Source organism: Zingiber officinale, chromosome 11A (assembly GCF_018446385.1).
Source record: "Zingiber officinale cultivar Zhangliang chromosome 11A, Zo_v1.1, whole genome shotgun sequence".
NCBI lineage: Eukaryota > Viridiplantae > Streptophyta > Magnoliopsida > Zingiberales > Zingiberaceae > Zingiber > Zingiber officinale.
The window spans coordinates 47723408-47747983 of NC_056006.1; positions in this window are offsets into that span (position 1 = coordinate 47723408).

The following is a 24576-nucleotide window of genomic DNA, read 5'->3' on the forward strand; positions in this document are numbered from 1 at the left end:
CCACTTTAGGAAAGAGAGCATGTAAAATTTTATAAGAGGATTTCTTCTTGTAAAATTTTATAAAAAAAAATTATTAGTCCATCCTATAAGTGGTCGGCCACCCTTGCTTGGTGCCCAAGCAAGGGGTTGGCCAAATCATCATCCAATCAACCCTTGATTTGGTGATTGATTCAATCAAGAGGAAAGAAAAGGAAAAATAAAAAGGGCAAAGGAAAAACTAGAGGAAGATTTTAATTTTTGTAAAAAGTCTTCCCTTATTTGCCTTGGGCAGGTAATATAAAAAAGGGGTGAGGAGGCCTCATGAGAACACAACTCTAATTCTCTTGCTTGGTGATCCTCAAGTGGTCGACCCCTCTCTCCCTCTCTTCTCCCTTTTCTCTCTTTTTCTCTTTAGTGGTGGTGGCCGAATACTACAAGGAGGAGAAGCTCTTTTGGGTGGTGTTCATTTTGGAGGATCGTCGCCCACACGACGTCCAAGGCGAGGTGAGGAATGTAACACCCACGAAATTATAAGATAAGTATATGGGTGTTATTTTTCTTTAGAGCATAGAAATAAAAAGAATAAGAGAAAAGGAAAAAAAATAGAATAAGAAGAGGTGTGAGGTCAAGGATTTGAACCTTCAACCTCCCACAAGTAATAGAGTTAAATTAGTGGATGGAACCACTAGAGTAAAGAATGATAAGTGAATAAAAGAGAATGGAAATGGTAGTTAAAGGAGAGAAGATGGTTAAGTAAAAGAGCAAGAGAAAACCAAGTTGCTTACCTTCTCTTCCTCTTGGTTAAGAGAACAAGCAAGGAAAAGATAAATTGCCTACTTCCCTCCCTCTCTCTATTTTCGTGGGATTAAAGGAATGAGGGAAAAGAGGAGTTGAGGGAATGAATGAAGACATGCTTCATTTACATAGGAATAAATAGGATTGGGAGAAGAAAAGCAAGGGATTTAATTCTTCTTCTTCCTCCTTCCTTCTCCTTCTTCATTCTCCACCGAAACCAAGAGCTCCTCCCTCTCCTTATTCCAAAAGCTAGGCTAAGTTTCCTCTCCAAGAAAACTAATTTACGAGAAGAAGCCTTCAAGATCTACCCCTTCCAAGCAAGAGAGACAAAAAGAGGTGCAAGAAGAAGAAGCTCTCTCCTTCCTTTGCACCTAGGGTACCTTTTTCTTTAAGAAAAACCACAAGCGAAAGGATGTAAGTTTTCCTCACCTGTGGTACAATAGCTTGTGCATTTTCTATGAGATTTGGTTGCCTAAAAAAAAAAAGCCTAGGGTTTCTTCATGGAAACTTTCGGCCAGGACAAAAGAAGGACCTAGGAAAATTTTAAGACCTAACTAGATATGCTCAATATGTTTCTTGTAACATGTATCTTATGGTAGGAGGTTAATCTAATGTTTCTATGCTAGAATGTTTAGTTAGAACTTAGATCCATGTCCCTAGACTCTCGGCCAAGCATGAATAAAAGAGCTAGGTAAGCTTAAGACTCAAACTAAACATGATCCCTTTGTTCTTATGATATGTACCCTATGATAAGAGAGTTGTTAACATTTCTCATACTTGTATGTTGCTTGGAATTAAGATTTCTTCCTTTCAACTTTCGGCCATGATAAGATTTAGGGCCTAGGAGAACTTTAAACCTAGTCTAAGCATGCCATGATTTTTCTTAAGAAAAGATATAAAGTTAACATGATATGCTCATGCTTGTATGTTGATTTGAACTCTATTTCATGCTCATGAATATTCGGCCATGATAAGATTTAGGGCCTAGGAGAACTTTAAATCTAATCTAAGCATGCCATGATTTTTCCTAAGATAAGATATGAAGTTAACATGATATGCTCATGCTTGTATGTTGATTTGAACTCTATTTCATGCTCATGAATATTCGGCCATGATAAGATTTAGGGCCTAGGAGAACTTTAAACCTAATCTAAGCATGCCATGATTTTTCCTAAGCTAAGATATGAAGTTAACATGATATGCTCATGCTTGTATGTTGATTTGAACTCTATTTCATGCTCATGAATATTCGGCCATGATAAGATTTAGGGCCTAGGAGAATTTTAAACCTAATCTAAGCATGCCATGATTTTTCCTAAGATAAGATATGAAGTTAACATGATATGCTCATGCTTGTATGTTGATTTGAACTCTATTTCATGCTCATGAAGATTCGACCATGATAAGATTTAGGGCCTAGGAGAACTTTAAACCTAATCTAAGCATGCCATGATTTTTCCTAAGCTAAGATATGAAGTTAACATGATATGCTCATGCTTGTATGTTGATTTGAACTCTATTTCATGCTCATGAATATTCGGCCATGATAAGATTTAGGGCCTAGGAGAACTTTAAACCTAATCCAAGCATGTCATGATTTTTCCTAAGATAAGATATGAAGTTAACATGATATGCTCATGCTTGTATGTTGATTTGAACTCTATTTCATGCCTTATGAACTTTCGGCCACAACTAGTTTCCAAGGCCTAGGAAACTTAGAACCCAACCTAACTATGCTCATGATGTTTCTTGTAACAACTACTATGAAATGGTTAGGGTTTTTCATGCTTTTATGTCACATGAAACCTAGTTCCATGACTTACAAGTTTCGGCCATGATAAGTTTACAAGCTTAGGAAACCTAGAACCTCAACTAAACAAGCTCATGATGTTCCTTATAATATATGATATGATAATGGGTTAGGGTTCACATGCTTGTAGATTGATTGTAACCAAATGTGATGTTGATAAGTTTCGGCCATAACATGTTTAAAGACTTAGGAAGCTTGGAACCCAAACCAAACATGCTCAAGATGTCCTTATGATATATGATATAATAGTAGTTTAGGGTTCACATGCTTTTACTTTGCTTGTTAACCGAGTCTACAACTAGATGTGTTTCGGCCACTATAAGAAAATTAGGGTTAGAGACCTAAATATGTTTCACATGTGTCTCACATGCAATGCTTCATGATATGATAAGAACATGCTATGCTTTTATGTTTATCTATGTATGCTCATGACCTTTGCATGTTGATAGCCCTTATGATGTGCTGTGTGCCCAAATGATTCATGTTTTATGATGTGCTGTGTGTCCAAATTATGTATGTTTTATGATGTGCTGTGTGCCCAAATTATGTATGTTATTACGATGAGCTGTGCGCCCAAATCTTTGCATGTTTTCAAAATGTGTTGTGTGCCCAATGATGCATGCTTCATGATATGTTAAGAAATATGCTAAGAAGCATGTTATGTATGACATCCTACTTTACTTTGTATGGCTTGTACCAAGGGTGGGCTCCATAAGCGCCCCGGGGTCGATGGACTAAGAAACGGGCCTCGTTAGGGATGGGCTCCTAAGTGCCCCTAGGTCAATGGACTAAGAAACGAGCCTAGTATGTATGCCTTGTAGGGTTCAAGACTTGCTACCTTGGACCTACATAGGACGCACGCATTTATATATGTGGTACAAGCCGAGGCCCTAATCATGTTGAGATTATGTTTAAGTATGTATGTAATAAATTTTCAAAAGACATGTTGCATATATTTTTCATGATACATATTTTCGAAAGTCATCTCGCATAATACTTATGACTATGTTATGATATGCCAGGATGCACTTTATGATTATGTTATGATATGCCATGATACTTATGTTTATGCTATGTTATGCTAGGATGCACTTTATGGTTATGTTATGATATGTCATGATACTTATGTTTATGTTATGTTATGCTAAGACGCACTTTATGATTTTGTTATGATATGACATGATACTTATGATTATGTTATGTTATGCTAGGATGCACTTTATGATTATGTTATGATATGCCATGATACTACGATTATGTTATGTTATGCTAGGATGCACTTTATGATATGCCACGATACCTTACGATTATGTTATGATATGATGCTTCTATACATGATATGATGAGTTGTCTTTATTCTTTATGTCTTATGAATATGCTATGCTTTACGGTTTTTGTGAGTAGGAAGGATCTTACTGAGCCTTGTGTGCTCATAGCTTACTTTCCTTGTACCACAGATAAAGGCAAGGAATGGATGTACTAAGGGAGCAACAGGAGGGGCAAGAAGGATGTGTGTAGTAGTGGCTCGGCTAAAAAGAAAGACCTGTTTTTTATCTAATAAGAATTATGCTTATGTTGTTCTTTCATGACTCCATGACATTTCATCATGCTTATTAGTATTATGGCTTAAATTTATGTTAAGCATGCTATGTGACTTTATATGATAGGTAGTTAGTGATGATGATTTGAAAAGTAAAAGAAAAGTTTTAAAAAGAAAAAAAATATATACTATAAACAAGACTTCCGTTGTTTTAAGTAGAAAAGATTAATAACAAGTAAGTAAGTAAGATAGGATAAGAAGAAAAAGAAAAGTAACCCCCGTCAGCTTGAGCAGGAAGGGGTGGGGCATTACAAGGAATACGACAGAAGATCTTGAGGTCATTAGTTGCAAAGAAAAGGTATAACTAGTAATTTTCTTCTGCATCATGCTAGTTATTTTTCTTTGTTAGAATTCCAAACACAAGAGGCATTAGATTCTAGTTTTTTGGATTTGCTATTCGAATTTGTGTTTTTTTGTTTTTTGAATTTGTGACTCGATTGTTCCTTTTGGTTAAACCTAGAGTTATATAAGAAAATTAAATATTAGCTTTCCTTAAAAGGCTTTGTCTAGGAAGTGGTGGTTGCTCCCATATCCAAGAAGGCCTTGTGCCTTGCCATGTTTAACCTGGAAGCCAATTTTGAAAATTAATATTTAATTGAATTTATAACGTAGGTGGATTTGGATCAATAGTGTTAAGTTCCACTTGTGATCCAAGTCTAAACCATTAAGAACAGATAAGTTAAATTTGGAATCAATAATGTTAAGTTCCGTTTGCGATTTCTAATTTAACTTCTAAAGAACACAATAGGTTATTTAGGAAAGGTTCGACACTTGTACAAAATTTTTGTACAGTGGAACCGGTACGATCTTTCTAGGACTAACTAACAATTTGTAAACATAATGGTAAATCGACCGGTTATAATAGACCGGTCAAGATTGATGGTATTATAATGTACTAATTGAAAATTAGAACCTTATTTAAATATAGTTAGCTAATAGCAATAGACCGGGCAATATTTGACATGTTAGGATAAGGTGAACTAGAGAAAGTCAGTTACGAAAAGGGGATCAATTCAGGAAGGAGGCAGTAAACCACTATAAAAAAAAATAAGTTTGATAACAGGGGAGGAATAATTTTAAACATATAAATATGAAAAGATAAAAGCATAAAATAAACATATAAACCAAGTGGTCGGGTAAATTCATTCACAAAAAAAAAAAATTAACACCAAAAATAAATAAGAAGTTTAACTTCACAAAAATAAACCAGTTTCTGATAGGAACTGTCATAACAAGTCATAGTTAACTTTACAGTAATCAGGAGTAAAGTAAAAGGGTTATTCTACAAATAATTGAGGAAACATATTATCAGGCCTATTATCAATCAGCTTGCGTCGATCCAAGAAGTTGGGAGGAGGATTATTAGACAGGAAGCCTTTCTCCCGTAATTGCTCAACAGCTCTGGCAGTATAAGCTGCCAAAATAGATTTTATAATCGGCCTATTGAAGTCAGTAGATCTGATTAGGGTTGTGGCCTGCTCCTTGAAGCGATCATCTTCACCAGCTTTGTAAACAACTAGGGTTGTTTGAGAAGACTTCAATTCGGCATCTTTAGTGGAGGCCTCTGTTTTAGTTGTGTTCAAGGAGACGTTTAAAGAAGCTATTTCATGCTCTTTCAAATGTAAAGTTTTGAGTTTATCAGCTAATGCGGACTCATAATCAGACTTCAGTTTGTTGGTCTCAGTAATTTGTTTCTCTAATTTGAAAGATAATTCAGTGTTGAGGTCCATAGCCGATTTAAATTGAGATTGAAGGCTCTCAAGCTGGGCTTCATACTGTTTCCTAGATTCTTCTGAAAGTTTGGTAGAGGACATCTCAGGAACTTGTTGTTTAAGCTTCTCGTTCTCCGAATATAAGTTGTTTATTAGTCGAGCTAGACCCATATTGGCCATCCATCGCTAAGAACATAAGAATGGGTCATAAAATAGTTAGGGATAAACCATAAAGAAGTAATAGTAAAAATACCTTGGTTTCCTCATGGGAAAATTGATCGATTATCTCGGAAGGGGTAAGCCCTCCAAAGAGGGGGCAAATTTCCTCTCGAGCAGTAGTAAAAGGAGCTCCCAGCAATATAGTGTAACGCCCGCCCTCCCACTGCTCAAGGAGGGACGGGGTTACTTACTTACATACGTGCATACATATAAAAGAAATCCTGACAGCGGAAATAGTTATAAATTTTTTTTCTACACTAACTACAGTAAACATCATGCTTCTCATATTGAATATGTAGACATACTGATGTTCATGCGTTTAACTTAATTAGTATCAACTACTTGAAACATGATTCATGATACCATAAGCATACTAACATGAAATAAGGAGAACATAAGTGCATACTATCCATACTAGTGCAAGTACCATCAAAGCATAATGACAACACATGGTTCATACACAACTTAAAAACATATAAACATAAAGCAGTTTTGTTTTCTTCCACCATGCCACTGCCACACACACACTTGCCCTTCCTGCTGCTCCTCTTAATTTAGTCATTCGTTTCCTTTTTCTGCAGTACAAGGAAACAGAAAAAGACTATAAGCCCATGGGCTTAGTAAGTTCCTTTCCTACTCACAAAAACCATGATTCATACATGAACATAAAGTGATAACATGTACATTTGGTAAGTCATAACATAACATGTGAGAGCATAACATAAAATCATATCATATCATGTGAAGGCATAAACATAAAATCATATTATATCATGTGAAAGCATAAACATAAAATCATATCATATCATGTGAACATCATAAACATAAAATCATATCATATCATGTGAACATCATAAACATAAAATCATATCATATCATGTGAACATCATGGACATATCTCAAGAGCATCTTTAAAATAGCATAAAGGAAAACATATAACATGAACTTGTAGATGCAAGATGTTCTTTTGAAAACATGAGACATGAGATGAGTATATACAGGATGTCCTTTTGAAAACATATATCATATACATACTTAAACATAATCTCAACATGAGGGCCCGGCTTGTACCACATACATACATGAGTGCGCGCATCCTAAATAGATCCAAGGTAGCAAATCTTGAACCTACTAGAAACTAGGCCCGTTTCATAGACCATCGACCTAGGGGCAACTTTGGAGCCCATCCCTTTTACTAGGCCCATTTCATAGACCATCGACCTAGGGGCGCTTATGGAGCCCACCCTTGGTACAAGCCATACAAAGTAAAATAGCATGTCATATCATTTCATATCATAACATATCATGTTCTTGTCATATCATAACATTTCATGTTCTTGTCATATCATGAAGAGTGCTCTTGATCCCATCTCAAGGGAAGCATCTCTTAGACTTTTCATCTTACATAAGCCTTTCATAAACATATCATAATAGCATGAGGTGCACATAACATAAAGCATATCATAAGGAATCATAACATGATGTCATAAGTGCACATACATAAAACATATCATAAGGAATCATAACATGATGTCATAAGTGTACATACATAAAGCATATAACATACAACATAGTGACCTAAATTTCATAGCACATCATAAGAAATCATTATCATGCATGGTTGGGGTTTTGATCTTCCTACAAACCCTAATTAATTGTTGGCCGAAACCTAAAGGTGAGGTTCCAACTTTTTAATACAACATATAGCATAAAACTTAACAACATATAAGAAATCATATATCACAAGGAAGCATAAATAAGCATGGTTAGGTTTCAAAACTTTGCTCTAAGTCTCAATTTCAATCTTGGCCGAAACCTAAATGTGAGGTATTTAAACTTTTAAATACAACATGAAACATGAAACTTAAACCAACCATATGATAATGATTATACATCATAAGGAAGCATATACAAGCATGATTAGATATCAAAACCTTGCCCTAGACCTTATTTCCCAACTTGGCCGAAACATCAAGGTAGGGTTTCTAAACTTTTAACACCACATGGAGCATAAAACTCTTAACTAACAACATATAAGAGATCATGTATCATGAAGGAGCATAAACAAGCATGTTTTCATTTCAAATTTTTGCCCTAGACCTTGTATCTTAACTTGGTCGAAACTTTAAGGTAGGGTTTCTAGGTTTTTCAAGTAACATAAGCCATGGATATTTAACCTAACATAGCATAAGAAAGCATACATCATGAGGAAGCATCAAACAAGTATAGTTAGGTCAACAATTTTTCTCTAAACCTTTAATTCAACCTTGGCCAAAACCTAAGGGTAGGGTTTCTAGGGTTTTCATGCAACATAAGACATGGAATTTCAATCTAACATTGCATAGAAAATCATACATCATGAGGAAGCATAAACAAGTATAGTTAGGTCTCAAAATCTTGCCCTAGACCTTGTGTTCATCTTTGGCCGAAATCTAAGGAAAGGTTCTAGGTTTTGTTTATACATCATGTAGCATGAGAACTTATCTAGCAACATATAATAGATCATGTATCATGAAGGAGCATAAATAAGCATGTTAGGCTTCACAATTTTACTCTAATCCTTGTACTCCATCTTGGCCGAAACCTCAAGTAAGGATCTAGGTTTCATTTATACAACATGTAGCATAAAACTTAACTAACAACATGTAATATATCATATGTCATGAAAGAGCATAAACAATCATGTTTAGGTTTCAAAGTTTTACTCTAAGCCTTGTATTCTATCTTGGCCGAAACCTAAAGTAAGGATCTAGGTCTCATTTATACAACATGTAGCATAAAAACTTAACTAACAACATGTAATATATCATATGTCATGAAGGAGCATAAACAATCATGTTTAGGTTTCAAAGTTTTACTCTAAGCCTTGTATTCTATCTTGGCCGAAACCTAAGGTAAGGATCTAGGTTTCATTTATACAACATGTAGCATAATTTGTAACTTGACAACCATAAGTGACCATAACTTCTTGTCTTAGCCGAAACTTGCAAGGAGATCCCTAAGTCCCCTTTTTTTTTTTACAAAATGTAAAGTGTATGATAACTATTGTACTACAGGTGAGAGGATACTTACATCTCTTGCTAAATTCCCTAGGAGAAGAAATCCTTAGTTGTGAAGTTTTTCCTAGAGGGCAAATCTTCTTGCTTGGTTCGGCAATAGTGAGGAAGAGGAGGATGGTTTCGGTGGAGAGAAGGAGGAAGGAGAAAGAGAGAGCAAAAATGAAGATTCTCATTCATTTTCCCCTTTTATTCCAATTGAGAGAAAGAAGGAAACATGAATTTTTTTCCTTCCCTCTTCTTTTACTTCATCCTTAATGAAGGGAGAAAGTAAAAACTCTCTTTTCATTGTGAGAAGAGGAAGGAAACTTGGACTTCTCCACCTTAGTGAAGAGAGCCTCCACTTTCCTTAACTTTAACAACAATTTCCTTCTTTTTCATATTAGCACACCCCTGTTGGGGCCACTGGTTATGACATGGAACCACTTACCAAGAGGTCTAAGGTTCAATCCTTGTCATGCCTCTTTTTTTGGTTCTTTTTATTTTATTTTCTAAAGAAGAATCCACATAAGGCCCATACTATATCATGTATAAATCTATTTGAATTATTAAGGCTTATTTTAATCATGCATAAATCTATATTAATCATACATAAATCTACATGAATTATTAGAGACCCTAGGGGTGTTACATATAGGGAGGACGGGAATAGAAGAAGAACTCATAGAAAAAGAAGAGGTCGGAATAGAAGGGGGAGCAAAAACCAAATAAGAAGAGGATAAAGAAGGTGAAGACCTAGATTCTGGTAAAGATAAAGGAAAAGTAAAAAAAGTACCACCGGGGGCAGTACTGCTAGAAGAAGGAGAAGAAGAGAAAATAAGGGAAGGATAAAGATCAACCAAAGTAGGCTTAGTAGAGGGAAGGGTAGTAGGAGCAAAACCTTCTGAAAGTAACTCCTCAGCAAAAAGGATGAGTCTCCTTTTGGAAGGGGGAGGTCTGGTGAGTTTGCCAGGGGAAACCTCAACAGGAGATTTTTCTGAGCTTACGGGGGATGTAAGCTCAATAATAGGAAAAGAAGCGGCAGGTAAGGGAGCAACAGCCACTGACGAAGAAGCAGCTGGCGAAGGGATAGCAGAAGTTTCTGCAGGAAAGCCCTCAGAAACCTCAGGAACCACCTGGGAGTTGGAAGCTTTGACCAAAGGAACCGAAACTCCAATTGAGGGGGTTTGATTAATTGTAGTAAGAAGCTCTTGCTCTTTAGCATGAAGTTCAACCTCTTCTATATGTAACTCTTCATCAATCAGAGCAGCATAAAAACCAGCCACTACATAAAATGGAAGAAAAGGTTTTAGTTAGTAAAAATTAATAGGAGAAGAAAACAGAACTTTACCTAAGGAGCCGTGTATCTTAAATTTGACCGAGCTCAAACCAAACAGGTACAGAAGGTCATTCCGTAGCCATTTAGTGATAGAAAGGAGATGACATAGCAACTTTTCATAATAAAGGGGAAAACAAGGGTGAAGATGAAACTCCTTTATATCAGGCAAAGGAGGTAAAGAATATCTCCAAGCATGGGACCAAGGAATAGGTCCAGGAAACTTTATAAAGAAGAAGCGAGATTTCCAGGCTTTAAGAGAAGAAGGCATATCATCAAAAAGGGTCATCTTAGTCCGAGATTGGAAAAGAAAAACACCTGGCTTTGCCCCCTTTGGATAAGAAAATATGAAAAAATTTGAGGAGTAGGAGGAATATCGAATATACGAAACAACATGTAGGTGCCACACAAATAACGAAAATCATTAGGAGCAAATTGTTGAAGAGGAATGTCAAAGTATTGGCTTACATCGATTAAAAAAGAGGGAATGGGAAAGCTTAAACCCCCTATTAACTGATCCCTGAAGAAAGTTACGCAGGTGACAGGGGGACGGTGAGGATGCTCATCTGGTTTAGGGATAATGATACCATAGTCCCTAGGGATTTTGTATTGCCTGAGGATAGCAAGCCTAGCATCCTTGTTGAAAGAGGATGAAATTTGAACATACCAGGGGGCAATCGCTTCTTCAGCCATAGATGGAAGTAAGGATTAATAGAAAAACAAGTTAATTACTGAGGATTGAAAGAGAAGATCACTGGAAGAAGGCAAGCGCAAAGATTGATCAGAAGATTACAGTAAAGAAGAACGCTAAGGCAAAGAAAAAGGGACAAAGTCGACAAGAAGATGAAGGGTTTAGGGTTGAGAGAACATATAGCTACCATTAGATCATAATACCTTTTTTCAACAGACACAGTTGATTATGGAAGCGGGCAAAAGCTGGTATTACAGAGATAAAAGAAAAGACATGTGTCAGATGACCATAAATGAGCATTTATGATGAATGCGACAAATCAAATCATGTAGGAGTTGGTAGCATCTCGTTATACGCCTCCAACATTCTTTCACCATTGAAAAACCAATCATAATCAAGGAAATTCTGGAAAAAGTGTGTAGTTTACCAAGTGCAATAAAGGAGTATGGATTAGGTTGGGTAGATCCCGGTCGGAGGGAGAAATAAGAAAATAAGGGTCAGTTGTGTATAAAATATTAAAGGAATTAATATGACTATAAAGGGTAGGCCAATACCGGCTGAGTTAATACATCTATAAAAGATAGGTCAATATTGGCCAAGGTCAAGGGCGTTGATTGAGTATAATATATTGATTGCATGGAAGGCATTTAGACTTATATGACTTAGAGCATATCATCAGTTAAATAAAAAATAAGTAAGTTCTGCACACACTTATTAGGCAAAGACCGATTGAGCACGTAATATTGCTCAAGCTGTGTAACTCAACTAAACATAAATTCATGTCTAGTCAGTCGATTAACACCTCTTTCGACTAGACTTGAAGGGAAGGCTAGTGAAATAGGTTAGGTTTAGTAGGTCCCCGGTGGGAAGGAGAAAAGAGATAGTAGGATTAAACAAGCATGAATATCGGTCGGGGTAATATGCTCAATAAAATAGGTCAATATTGGCCAGTATAATACCTTAAGGAAGAACTACTAATATCGGTCGGGTATACACGTTTAAGATAGATAAGTTAAGATTGTCTGAATTAGCACATCAGGATATAGACTAGTATTGGTTGGGCATATATAATCGCCTGGGTATATAAAGATACAAGGCCTCACAGGATTTAGGGTATATTATCGGACGATTAAAGACATATGTGGAACAATATTAATAACCCGCCCGGACATAGATTAGGTTCAATATCGGTTAATACAAATCATAGTATAATATCGGGTTGTCCATAACATAGTAAAAATAGGGTAAGCAGGCATAGGCGATAGATATACCTTAACATAACGTATAAGACAGGGCCGGAACAAATATTTCGGGAATATTCATAAATAGCTTATGAGAATATCTACAACATGTGATTGTATAATATGTTGATTAATTTGGCGGGAAGGATGTTTCTAGACTCTTCTGCAGGTACTAAGTGACAAAGAGGGTACATCTGGGATACAAGAAAGATTCCTTAAAAACTATTTTTTGCAAGTACTTGGCTTATGTCATCTCATAACAAACTCTAACAAACTGGGGTCCACTTCATGACTATGGAGATTAGGTGAAGTGGTATAAAAAGGGGAATCCTCTCCATTGGCCAGGTATGCTCGCGCTCACAACACACATAGTCATCTATTACAAACCCTAATTGAGAGTTATTGTTCATCTTCTTCCTTCTTCCTTCTTCCTCACCAAGAGAAATCACTAACTTGAGCGTCGGAGGGTCTAGCCAAGGATTTTCACCCCAGTCTTAGGTCGCTGACGATAGTGTTGGCTGGTCTCTTGTGCGCAGGAGGTCGTTGAAACTCTAGGTCCTGGTATTCTTCTGGGGATTCTTCCTTCCACCCTTGGGTCTTTGCACAAGGAGGTATTCCGTGACTTTCTGCTTCCGGATCCACTTTGGTTTTCTCGGATCAGACATCCTCAGGTATTTTTTTTTCATCAACATTAGGTTCTCTCCCTAGCTTTCCATTTTCTTAAGTTTCTCAGACAGGATCACTCATATTTCTCATCCCACACAAACAAAGCTAACGTCTGAAGCACCTTGAAGAAGAGTAAGCTTCGATCAGCTGACCTAGAGATAAATCGTGATAATACGGTAATTCTACCGACAAACCTCTGAACTTCCCTGACATTTTGAGGAGAGAAGACATGTTCTAGGGATTGAATTTCTTTAGGTTGGTCTCAATTTCTCACTCGGTCACAATATACCCAAGAAAATATTCACTTTTGATACCTAACAAACACTTGCTTGGATTCAATTTGAGATTGTATCTCCATAGCGTGCCACAAGTCTCCTTAGTATCACTGATCAAGTTCATGGCTCAATTTATCTTAATCAAAACATCATCCATATATACTTCAATATTCATCATAACAAAATGTCTCGTTAAAAGTGATAAAACAAACATTTTTTATCCTTGAGTGCTAGGGGAGTATGATGATAACCCTAATATGTGTCTAGCATGTAAATTAGTTTACACCCGAAGGGTGAGTCTACTAGCTGGTCTATTCAGGGGAAACAATAATAATAATTCAGGTAGACTTTATTGAGGTACCGAAAATCCTCAAAACCCCACCATTTACTTGTAGGTTTGGGTACTAGTACCACGTTTGCCAGCCATGTCATGAATTGGACTTCTCGAATGTGTCTGTCTTCTAATAGTTTAGTATTCTCGAATCAGATTACTTCTTCTGCCTAACTGACCGAGCTTCTGGTATGATGTTGAGTTGATGCTCCATTCAGTAAGAGATATACAACTAACTTCTTGGGTTAACCAAGCAAAATGTCTTTGTTGCGGTAAAGACAAGTGGTTAGTTTTTCTTCAACTCAGGAAGGAGGTTGATTGCAATCCAAGTGGTCCTGTCTGGTTGCCCGAGCACATTTTATACTTCCTCCTACTTCTCGATAGCTCAGGGATGTAGGTATATATTGAAGAGTTTGGAATTCTGCTTCTAAGTTCTTTAGACCTTTCGCAAGTCAGCTCGCACCATTTTCACATAGTATCTTCTTACGATGGTTTGATCTCCTCTGACTTTGTCAACTTGATCACTGTAGAGAATTTTACCTTCTGGTAGAATGTTGAGATTATGGCTCAAAATGAACATAGGGCTAGATTCTCCTATATGATGTTGTAGGAAGAATCTACATTGACTACTATAAAGACGACAGTCCAAGTCTATCATAAGGCCTCTTCTCCTAAAGATAATGGGAGACTGATTTGTTCGAATGGTTGTACTTCGTTCCCTATGAACCCAAACATGTGGTGGACATCGGTTGAAACTTGTCTCTATTAATATGCATTTGGTCAAATGCTTCTAGGAATAAAATGTTGATTGAGCTCTCGGTATCAATGAACACTCTAGACACCTCATAATTGGCTATAGTTTCCTAGATCACTAGTGCATTATCATGAGGAGTGGTCACCCCTTCCATTCTTTAGGCTTGATGGTGATTAAGGGGCCTTCTCCTCATCCCCTTCCCATACTAACTCCATAGTTCTTGAGCTTTTGCCCATGAGCTTTCCTTGCTCTATTTGAATCCCAATCTGTCATGGCTTCTGAGTTCATATTAATGGTACCTCGATATGTGGGGAGTGGAGTTATTTCTTGGGACCTTCTACCAATCGCTATAGTGATATCAGTAGGCTCCTGAGACCGCCCTGATGGTTGGGTTGTTAGTTGGTGTCTTGGTCGGCTTCCAAAGTCATCATGCTGAGAGTATTTAGCCGGAGAATGTTGAGGTGACACTGGTAATCTTCTCTCCATTGGTGTTGCTCAACTACTCGGAGTATTTCTTTGGAAAATTGATGACATTCATTAATAGAGTGACCATGCATCTAATGAAAAGTACAGTAACGAGCAAGTCTTTCTATGGGTTGTTGGCCCTATTTGACAATGAGGTTGGGACCTCATTAATAATTTGTACAACTTTTTCCCCATGCGAGGTAAGGCATAACTGAGAATCGGGTGAGGTGCCTTATTTCGAGGAGATAGATGAACCTGAGCCTCTTCCATATTAATGTACTTCTCATCTCATCATAGAAGAATGTCATAATTAGCAAGAGGCCTCATCACAAAAGATCTAAAGAAATCCTGCTCTATCATTCCTTAGGAGAAGACGCTCATCAGGACCTTTGAAATGTAGGATCAAGAAAGTGCTAGAAGGGGGAGTAAATAACACGTTTCAAAAATTCTCATTCTTTGAAAACTAGTTTAAAAGATAACAACAGAAAAAAAAGCAAGCACACAAAAAAACTTTATTTCTACGTGGTTTACAACCTAACGGCTATTAGTCTAAGGTCTGTAATCGTTGATCGCTTATGATGAGCAATTCACCATTAGTCTCTTTCTCACAACAAGAAAGAGACTCATCTTTACAAAAGCCAAGAAATGGGAACATGTTTAATGTCCCCTTTCAAAATCAAGTATGAAAGACAATATGTAAAACATAACTATTACATACAATTAAGAATCAAAGTAAAGCGCAGTTGTTGGAGAGATATATTAGCATTTCGGCATTGTAACGACTTTTCTAAGCATGGAGCACTTAGAAGAAGATAATGATTATTCAAAGCTCTTATTTGAATGGTCTTTCATAAGGTACTCCAGGTGCTTGTATCTACTCAAGTTGCCCCAGTAAGTCCTATCCAATCTGAAGCCTTCAATGATAGCCATGTCTAGATGCCTGGACTATTGTCATAACACCATCTCAATGATGCTTTAGCCAACCTTTTTTGCATCAACTTTATCCCTTCTTGAGCGTTTGATCCCTCTTGTGCCTTTGGAAGTTGATGTACTGGTTCCAACCAGAGCACACCACCTCAACTAGATGCTGGGCTAGGTTTTGAACTATTTGCACCCTAGATCCACTAGGGGTGCCCGGACCTCATGTCGCTTGGGTCCCTTTCGGGTACTCGGAGTCCACTGATTCTGGCAACTTCTAAGTTTTGATCCCTACATCACAATGTTAGTACAATAATATAAAAAGTAGTAAGTTTGGACAATTCCTACCATCCTGATCTTGACTTAGGATTTTCAATAAAACCCTTTCTAATAAGCTTACCTAAGTGTGCAAACAATTCTTAATTGAGATTAGGTAAAGAAGTCCTAGGCAAGGGATTGTGCACAAAGTCTTGGTAAAGGAATTGGGCATGAAGTCTTGGTCAAGGAATTAGGCATGAAGTCATGGTTGAGTGGATTAGGCAGAAGACTTAGCAGTTCAGGGATATCGGGCCAAAGTCCTGGGGTCGTAGACACAAGGCAAAATTCTAGGCTATCGGTGCAATCATGCCCTAAATGAGAAGTTTCAATGATTAACAATTATTTAAGTTTAGGTTAATAAGTTGGATCTAACTTGAGTTATAAGTTTACAGGATAAGAGAAGTCCAAGAAGGTCTGGCTAGATGCTTGGAAAGATGAAGTCCTTGCATGTTAATAGATCGGATGCAAGGCAAGAGAAGTCCAAGAAGGTCAAGGGCATATTCTTAACAAGATGAAGTCCTTGCAGGTTGGAAGATCGGATGCAAGGCAAGAGAAGTCTAAGAAGGTCGAGGACCATATTCTTGGCAAATGGTGGGAACCTAAGTAGATTGGATTCTAGGATAGATGAAGCCTAGAGATGTGGAAACTTCCAGGCACAATGTCTAGGGAACAGGAGGTTTTGGCATGAGGTAATTGAAATCGGTTGATGTGTTTATCAATCGATTGGTAACTGATCGCAAGCACTCAATGGTCCCAAATCGATTAACCAATCAATTAGGTTTAAGCCTACTCGATTAGTGCAATCGATTAGAACATTATTTGTGATGCATAGAGAGTTTCTGATCGATTAATGCAATCGATCAGGGACTTTCTGTGACTCACAGAAGAGGTGTCAAATCGATTTCCCTATCCTAATTGATTGGTGCAATTGATTAGTGGTTTTCTATGAGCGCATAGAAGGATTGTCTAATCATTTAACCAATCAATTAGATACTAGTCTAATTGATTGCAAACTCTCAAAAATCTATCAAATCAATGGGCTAATCGATTAGGCATGGCCAATAGATTGGTTCAATCGATTAGAAGGCTTTCTTTGTGAGAATAGAACGGTGCCAAATTGATTGCTCAATCGATTAATGATACCAATCGATTGAAGACTCCCACCAATAAATTAAGATTCAAAATGAAGTAATCTTAGTCGTTGAACTGAAGTTAGTGATCAGAAGATCCATAATCGATTGAGATTTCCTTCTAATCGATTAGAGGCGACAAAAAGATGAGAAACGATAAGATTTTGAATCATTCAAAAGGGGAGATTCAAACACAAAGAAGCACAACTATTCCATTGATCACAAGCTCTCTGAAAGTTCAAGTGCTCTCATCTGTGCTACATCCTCAAGCTACTCTAAAAAGAAGAAGCTGTAGGACCCTTGGCGGTCGGCTAGAGGGAAGTAAATATCGCAAAACAAAGCAACTTTCCTCGATCTTTATAGCTTTATCAAAATTAACACTTGCATAAAAGAAATTAGAAACTAACTAAAGAAAGGAAGAGGTGCACAAAAATTACTTGGTTATAACTGAGGAGGTTGTAAATCCAAGGAAGTTGAAAGCGCACTAAACACTCCTTCAAGTGAAGAAGCCTCTTACAGCAGTTGAAGTACTTAAAATACGAACCTAGACAAAAGAAATTATTTACAAGTGTTCTATCTAAGCTTCTAAGACCAGGGCTATATTTATAGTCTCGGTCAGGGCGCTTGGAAGGGGTCCAGGTGCCTAGAAGGGGATAAACTTTTATCCCCGTAGCAACGAAACGCACCATGTCGGGTTTCGAATAACTTTCGGTTCCGAGCGCCCATACTAGAAAGTCAGCTTCTAGTTGACTTTTTGGTCTAGGTCTTCCGCTCCGGTCCCGCTCACATTAGTTTGGATCTTTTGCTCTGGATCTGCTCTCCTGGGTGATCTCGGCTATCCGGAATAGGGCTCACCTGAACCCAACTTCTGACCTTCTAGCAATCTTTTGCTCTACCTTCTCGTCCCTCGAAAATGCCACGTGCCTCCTTCTCATTCGCCCACATACTCTTCTGTAGTACCTCATCCCTCAAACGCACCGAGCCCATCGGCTCTCTCCCATGCCATCTTTCTCGTTAGCTGCATCTTTTGCTCGACTTCCTATGCTCCTAAGTTTCTGCACACTTAGACATATGGTTAAAGACCAACAGGACCTAACCTGACTTGGTTGATCACATCAAAACTACCTTAGGGTACTAGCAATCTCCCCCTTTTTGATGTGATCAAACTCAAGTTAAGTTAGGGCAAACCATAAACAAATAGCAGTTATAATTTTTGTAAAAAATTGCAAGTATAAAAATTTAATTAAGTATAATTTTTTTAAAAAAAAAATTGTACTACCCTCCCCCTAGACAGACTTAATCTTTACTACTCCCCCTTTTGATCACATTAAAAGTGGGGTATGTTAAACATATAACTTGGAAGGTCTAAAAAGTCTAAGGGAACAATAAGAAAATTTTTGGCAAAATTTAAAAAAAATTTGCATTTTGATCGCTAGTTAATAAAAATTTCAAATGATTGTTTAGATTAACTTTTTTTTTAAAAAAAAACTTAAACAAATTTTAATGATTAGACATTTTTAAATAAATTTTTCTAACAAAAATTTGAAGCATTAGTTGAATGCTTCATAGTAAGTCAATTAAACATTCAATTCAGTAATTGGCTTTCAGGTTGTGGCGAGGCACTATGCCTTCTTGGTTATTAGATAATTAACCACTTCTAGACAAAGTTTCTTAAAGAATTTAAACATTTAATCTTCTTTCTGAAAAACCCTAAGAAAGTAATTAATCTAAATATGATTTTAAAACCCAAAATAGGTTCCCTCCTACAGGATTAATTAAAAATTTGGGAGGTACATAACTTCTGGAGAATTTTCTAATTTATCCCTAGTGTCTTCTATTGTACCATTTTAGCCTTCCACACTTTATAAATTTAGTTTTTGAAAGCTATTCAGTTTCAAACATACATGTTCATTTTTCAAACTTTCGATTTATATTTTTAATTTATAGTTTTCTAATTTTAAATTATCAAACAAATCTAAAGGGCATGCATTAGCTAATTGTCTTTTCAAGTCTATATTTTATTTTCTAATTTTACTAATTCCTTAGTGTTAGGATGTATATTAAAAGCATAGATTTTTGTAAACATTTATTTTGAAATAAGAATCATATTAGTCAAATGTCTAGATTTATATTAAATATAGTTGTCCATTTAATTTATATTATAGATAACATGATATGTGGTGTCACACAGAAGATCATGTTATCAGTTCCTTATAAATTATAAATAGTAGCTCACAACTAAGATGGAATGGGGCAAACCATTGGAATAGTTGTAGTGTAATTTGGTATTAGTTTATCTTAACTATAAAATTACACTAATATACTATGTGTGTATTGAGCAGGACCATTTGAGGTTGTTTCTTTTTATACTGACTACATAAAAGAACAAAACCTCTGTTATTATGGATGTGCATACTCTTAATCTCGATATAATAATAAGCACATATACTTAGTATTTATTTCTTTGATTTATCAATGGGTGAGATTTAGTTCGATAAATCAATAGGCCCGATAAGTTGGAAAATGATATTATTTATATGGTGTGTTGTTGATTATAGAAGGAAACTGTGTCCTAGTAATCTAGGTTGATGATGTCCCCTTGAGGAGCTTATAAGGATTATCATGTAAACCCTGCAGGTGGACTTAGTCCGGCATGATAATGAAGTTGAGTGGTACTTCACTTGGAGCTAGATATTAATTAAGTGAGTTGTTAGTAACTTATTTAATTAGTGGGCATTCGATATCTTAAATACAGGGAGATTAATGCACTCATGATAAGAAGGAGCCCATAATGTAATTTGGTATTGGTGCGGTTGTTCAATAATAACTCTTTAGTGGTATGAGTTATTATTGATGAACTTGAGTTGAGTATTCCGGGTGAACACAGGAAGCTCAAGTTCATCGGGAGACTAAAACCAATTTCTCCTCTCGGTCCCTATTGTAGCCTCTATAAAACCTTGTATCCACCAAGTCCACTTCTTACCCAAGTAATGGGCCGGACACATCCTTACTTGGAGCAAGGGGGCCGGCCAAGCATTAGCTTGGAGCCCAAGAGGTGGCCTGCCAAGCCTTTCTTGGTGCCCAAGGAAGGGGCCGACCACCACAAAGAATAAAAGGAGTTATTAATTTTATTGTAACGACCCGGCCCTTTGGCCTCTTGGGCAGCCCTTGCGGTGGCCCACTAGCGGCCCTTATGTCGTCGGCCCATTTGGCGACCTCTAATGTCGTCGACCGACGACCCTTTGGCCGTGTCATTACTTACTAGGACTTTCCACCCCTGGCAGTGGATTTTTGCCTTCCCCAGGATTCAAACTCTAGACCTCCAAGCTAAGTAGTAGACTTTATGAATCCTGGTAACCAAGTGAGATGACTAAATTGTCACGTCCCAGAGGAGTCCCTGTCCGAAGAAATTTTGGCAGCATCTCCCCTGTACGGCGGGCAATCTGAAACATTTATACAAAGCCCTATACCTCAGCCACATGCGGCTGGAATAATAACAATAATAAAATACATCACGCAGCCATCCACGCAGTTAAATAGATAACAAACTAGAACAGGGATAATATGACTCAAAAACAACCCTACTCAACTATACTCATAAAGCTCAAAACCGATATCCTACTCCACTACACTCATAAAGCTCAAAATCACAATGAACTTACCTCTTCTGCCCTCTAGGCAGGCATGTAGTAAAAACAAATCCGAATAAAAGTCATCCACAAGTAAAACAATCCATACAAGATCCATACCATCAAACAAAACAAGTTTAGCATAATCTAAATAAGAAAACTAAAAAAAGACCAACATATCCTCGTGGTCTGCAGGGGACTAGCAACTGGAACTCTCTCCTGACAGCATCAACCTGAAATAGCAACGGAGGAGGGTGTGAGTCCAACACTCAGCGGGTAACAACTGATATACATAGTAAGGAAATAACAACTAACACTAATCATACGTACAGTCTCCTGACGTAATGAAGGTAAATACAAACTGAAAGAACCAGGAGAATACTGAACTAACTAGAACCTGGTACAAGGATAAACAGTCCGAGAGGTATAGAAATCCTGTATGCATGTCAAGCATGGGCATCCAACCAATATGCAGCAAATAAATGCAGCAAACACAATCACAAGAAATAAATGCATCAATGCATATGATGCCAATGCAGTCATGGTCACCCCTGAAGCCAGTCAACCATCTCACACACAATGGTGGGACCGAGTGGGTAGGGCTGTGACAACCATGCACTCTGACGTCACTACTCCTGATGAGTGACCGAGTGGACGGGATGCTGTCGGAGTACACACATACTCCTACCCCAAATCATAAATGGGGGAGCGCAATGCTCTTATCTCCCGGTACACCATGATGGGGAGGGACCCCTGACGTGCTATCACGCTGCATCACACTACCCATAAGCGGACCAACGGAGCACCGAACAGAGCAAAACTGACGTGCTACCACGCTGCATCACACTACCCATGAGCCTCACAACGGAGCACCGAACAGTGATGAAACTGGCGATGTGCTCGACAATAATGGAGCAATCTATCACACAGCATGCAATCATGCGAATTGTGCATGACACTAAGCATGGTAATATACTGAACCAATCTATATACATATATGATGTGCACCATAATCAATAAATCATATCAAGGGTACACAGATCAGATAAGGTATCACACCTAGGTCCTGAACATGGTGAAGCATGGTTACATCACTACCCCTAAGCATGTATAATCAGGTAAGTAATAACATGAGATGCAAAACAAGCAATCAACCAAACATGTAATAGGTATCGGGTAGTGACTAACCGAAACAATTAAGAAACATAATTGTTGCTATTTGTTAATTTCACTACTATGCATATCAAAGACATAAAGTCAAAAGTACCCGCCTCCAATAAGAAAGGTCCAATCCAGTCAAATCCAACATCGAGATGCCCGTCTCGTGTCAAAGTCCTGTAGTACATGGTATCCAGATTTAGCTAATTACTTATAAATTAATTAGCTAAATCAAATCCTCAAACCTATTTAGGATAATCTTAATTAAATACGACTATTGATTAACCTCCCATTTATCAACCTACTACAGCATGCATAATCATCTAAAATAATCAAATCCAGTCATGATCTACATCCAAGATCAAAACCTATGTTAAACTAATCAATCACACTAATCATGTATCAACTAGTGATATACTAATCATCTAGAAATCCATATCATCTCCAATTCAACACATATCTAATTCATCAATAATACAAACTAACTACCTTACTTCTTACCTTAATTCATGGCCCAAAAAGGTTGCTGCCGGAAAGGAAATGCTACCGGAATCTACTTCTCGGCTCTTATCAAAAATGCTGTCCACCAAACCAAATATCCCAAATTCAACCCAACTTCGATCAGGGTATTGCTGTTGAGGAACCAATGGCTGCTGTGAAGTTACTATAAACAACCCCAATTAGCACAATCAATTCTTACTATTATTAAACCCCAAAATACTACAACCTTACCTAAATCCGAAGCCTCAGCAGTGTTCCACTGTCGGACAATTTGCCTTTGTCGGAGAAGGAAGAACCTCACTGTGGTGAAAAGTTAGTGGCGTCGGGTGGTGGATCTGTGGTCACTGAGTGCTGGTCTCGGACTGCTATATCAGAGATCAGTGTGGCAAAGCCCTTACAAGCGTAGGAAACAGAGGCTAGGGCAGGCTTGGACACACGGTGCTGGAAAGATCAGTGAAAGGGGCAACTGCCGAACAGAACTTGACAAATTGGACTGGTGGCGCCGAGGAGATGGGTGTCGCCGGAAACCCTAGATCGGCAAATACCTTAGGGAAACCACCAGTGTGTCCCCGTCGCCGGCTCGGGTGCTCGATGCTAAGTTCCCTGTGGCCGGCGGCACTTGGCAGAGGCGAAGAAAGCGACCGCCGACACTAAGACAGAGAGGAACAGGAGGTTCCTCGACGGCAGAGGAGAGGGAAGAAGAGGAGAAGATCGTGTTCGGGAGAGGAAACCGGCGCGAGGAAGAAGGAGAAAAGGAACGGTGGAGAAGGAAGTTAGGGATTCTGTGTCACGGGGGAAAAATTGGGAGGATAAAGAAAATAAAGAGAAAAAGAAAAAGGAAAAGAAATAAAACTTTTCCTCGCTTAAATGGGATAGCCTAAACAGGCTTTCTGGGGCCCCATTTTTATTCTCGTTAACTCGTCCATACGAGCTCCGAAAAATTCCCGAAAATTTTCCAAAAATTCCGGAAAATTCCCTTATTATTATTCACCATTTTTCTGGTATTTTACATTTGTGTTAAAAAATTTCTTATTATAGCCATCCACATGAAGTTAAAAAGAGAGATTTTATTTATTAAAATCTTTCCTTTTATAGTCATCCACATAGTTTTAAAAGAGAGTTTTAAAATTTTAAAATCTTTCCTTTTATATCTATCTACAAAGGATTAAAGAAATATTTTAATTTTGTTAAAATCTTTCCTTATTTGTAGTTTTCTATAATGCTTAAAAGAGAGATTTTAATTTTGATAAAACTTTTCTTTTTTGTAACCATGATTTAAAAAGAGAGGTTTTAATTAATCTTTCCTTTTTTTTGTAGTTGTCTACATGTTTTAAAAGAGAGAGATTAATTTTAAAGCTTTCCTTTATTACCATGTACAATAGGAAATTTAGAAAAGAGATATTTTAATTGTTGTTAAAATTTCTTTTTTTTAAGGGGAGGCCACAAATAAGGAAGTTTTAATTATGTTTAAAACTTTCTTTTTTTTGTCATGACCAAGGATTATAAAAGAGAGGTAGAGGGTGCCTCATAAAAATATATACACATAACCTTAATCCTCTTCTCTTTTCCTTGGTGTGGTTGGCCCCTTCCCTTCTCCCTTTCTCTTAGGTCGATGCCCCACTTGTCTCCTCTTTTGCTTGCTTAGGGCCGGTAGTATTAAGGATTGAAAATTCCTTGTAGTCGGTTGCTTGGGGAGGAAGAAGAAGAAGAGGAGAAGCACTTGGTGGCCGGTTGCTTGGAGGAGAAGAAGAGGAAGAAAGTTTCCTATTTTGGCATCCCTTGGTGGCTCAAGAGTCTTGGAGGAGAAGAAGTGGTTCGGGTGGATTCCATCTTGGTAGATCGTTGCCCACACAACGTCCAAGAGAAGGAGAGGAATACAACAGAAGATTAAGAGGTCTTTAGCTACAAAGAAAGGTATAACTAATTAATGGTTTCTACTTCAAATTAATTAGTTAGTTTTCTTTGCATGGATTCTGAAACACCAACACAAGAGGCTAGCAATTTTATGTTTCA